This window comes from Penaeus japonicus, unplaced genomic scaffold (assembly GCF_977035675.1).
Source record: "Penaeus japonicus unplaced genomic scaffold, GWHDUDI00000001_assembly GWHDUDI00000023, whole genome shotgun sequence".
Taxonomy (NCBI): Eukaryota; Metazoa; Arthropoda; class Malacostraca; order Decapoda; family Penaeidae; genus Penaeus; species Penaeus japonicus.
Genome location: NW_028234425.1, coordinates 6958921 through 6961420, shown reverse-complemented (window position 1 = coordinate 6961420; position 2500 = coordinate 6958921). Strand labels below are relative to the sequence as shown.

General features: G+C 42.5%; 1 protein-coding gene across 5 annotated transcripts in view; it reads right to left on the bottom strand.

The window, feature by feature from the left end:
* Nucleotides 1–2500, bottom strand: part of LOC122251285 (uncharacterized) — an 82996-nt gene that overhangs the window by 11053 nt on the left and 69443 nt on the right. The window contains exon 1 of one of the 5 annotated variants that reach the window (XM_043013080.2): nucleotides 1997–2500. This exon is cut by the window's right edge and continues 424 nt beyond it. The exons of 3 other annotated variants lie outside the window; for them this stretch is intronic. The gene's annotated coding sequence lies outside the window, so the exon portion shown is untranslated. The remainder of the gene's footprint in view (nucleotides 1–1996) is intronic. One more of the 5 variants, XM_086550095.1, reaches the window with a different exon arrangement.

Below are 2500 nucleotides of genomic sequence, written 5' to 3'. Positions count from 1 at the left end.
CTGAATTGCAAAACACAATTACACTCCATCTATTCTCATCATTGAATCACATCAGTGCAATTAGAGTAAAAAAAATATGAGATTCTAAGACAAGTATTTTTTTTTCTTTTTTTTTATTTTTGCTTGCTATTTTGTTTTAAATTGGATTTATTTGTATTTATATTTGCGCTGCGATATGTGTCATGTAATAATATATAACAAAATGATAAATAATACGATTAAACAGAGGGATAAAATATAACTGAAGAAATAATAATCGAAAAAAATAATGAATCGCACGACTAAATCACATCATTGAGTCATTTATCCCAGTGAGTCATATTCACATTACTGAGTCGGTGAGTCGCATCAACAAATGCTCGAGAAAGGAAGCACAGTCACTGAATCACATCTGGTAGCACATAAACAGTCGCTAAATCACATCAAACAGTAATTACATCACAGTAACACCACTATCACTATCATTTCACATCATTAAGTCATATGACATTAAAACTCGGGAACTGATGTGACTTTTCTGTTCTTGCACACTTGATATGATATTTCTCATAGTGTAGATTTAACAATATTATTATGTATATTATAAGATTAACAAACACAGTCATATCGTGCAGTCTTGTTTAAGAGCACACATTTATATACACATGTGTTTTTTTTCATGTTTTTCTTGTGTGTTTGTACTGATTCCCTCCTTCTTTCATCTTTATATTTTCTTCCTTTTTATTCCTTCCACGCCCACTTCCCATTTCTCCCCCGCCCTCCCTTTCTCTTGTCACTTCTTTAGCAAGTCCTTCCTTTGACTTCTTGTTCTGATTTTGAAGATCATGTTAAAGCTGTGATGTTTTAAAGATTTGTTTTTTTTAATTTCTCGGCTTTGGCTGCGTATTATTTTCCCTCTAGTATCAGTTGGACAAATCTGGTATTATAGAGGAAAAAAATCAGGTATTATAGGGGGGAAATCTGGTATTATAGGGGAAAATTGGTATTATAGGAAAAAAATGGTATTATAAGGAAAAAAATCTGGTATCATAGGGGAAAAATTGGTATTAAAGGGAAAAAAATCTGGTATTACAGGAAAAACTTGATTGGAATTGCGACATCCGGGTCTCCTTCGTACGCCACCCCCCTCCCCCTCCCCATGACACCATCACCCAAGACCTTTCTTCCATCCTCCCCCTCCCCCCCTCCCCCCCACTCTAGCACTTGGTCTCGGTAGTCGTGCAGCCCCTCTCCTCCCTCCCCTCTGCCTTTCCTCCCACCCTTCTCTCCCCTCCTTCTCCCTCTGCCCCCTCTCCCCCCCCCTCTCTCTCTCTCTCTCTATCCCTGACCCCTCCCCCCTGAACCCCCTCCACCTCTACCTCCTCTCTCTCCACTCCTCCCTCCCTCCCTTCCAACCCTAACCCCTCGCGCCACTCCCTCTCCCCCTCCCCCTCTCGTCCCCTCCCCTCCCCTCCCCTCCCTTCCCTCGCCTTCCCGTCTCCAAGAATAACTCTCGCTGCCTCCGCTTTAAATCCCCCCTCCCCCCCACCCACACCAACCCCGACCCCCACTCGGACGCTCAAAAATAACATTATTCGGCACTCGATGTTTTTGTTTTCGTTCTGTTTTCGTCTGTTTTCATCGGCGACACAAGCGCTTCGATTGAGAATTCCTCGGCCTTGAAGGAGGAGGCGAAGAGGACTCAAAGGCCGCCATCTTGGATGAGTTGGCCAGCCACCTCGCCTCTCGGAAGAAAAAGAAAAGAGAAAAAAAACTTCGAGATTCTTCTACGAAAATGCAAATTTTAACGTCACTGAAAGGAGGGGAAAATCACATTTGTTAACAACAACACTTCGCTTTATCTGACAAAAGAGGGAGTTATCAAGAATGATTTATCTTTCCGCCAACTCGAGATCTTCGCCATTGATTCGCCACGCCCACTCTTCTCATTGCTATGATGTTCTCTTTCGTCCCTTTTCTCTCCTCTTTCTGAACTAACACGAACAAGGACACTCACAAACAAAACAAAAGAATAACGGAGAGCTTGACCGGATATCCGCCAATGCAGAAATCTCTCTCTCTCTGTCTCTCTCCGCGCTCGGTCCAGCTGGCTCGCCCTTCCACCCTCACGCCCGTCCGCCCGTCCTCGTTAACTCACCTGTCACAGCGGAATATGAGGGCGTTGATGGGGTAGGAGGGGGTTTGGGGGGGCTGGAAGGGGGGAGTGAAGTGTGGGCATACTATTCTTTGTCTTTAGCTTCTTTGTTTCGCTTCCGTTGAGATATTTTCCTTAGCTTTCAAACTCTATTTTCGGCACTAATCGAGAGAGAATTATTCGTAACACTGTATCATATTTTTTCTTTTTTCCTGTTAATTGAAATAATAATAATAATAAATCATATCATCAATGAAAGAGATTGTCTCGTTTTTATTTGTGAAAGACGACTATTTGTTGTGTGAAGTGATTTCATTTCCGTATTCCATTCCTTGTACAGATGCCGCGCTTAGTACTATGATCACC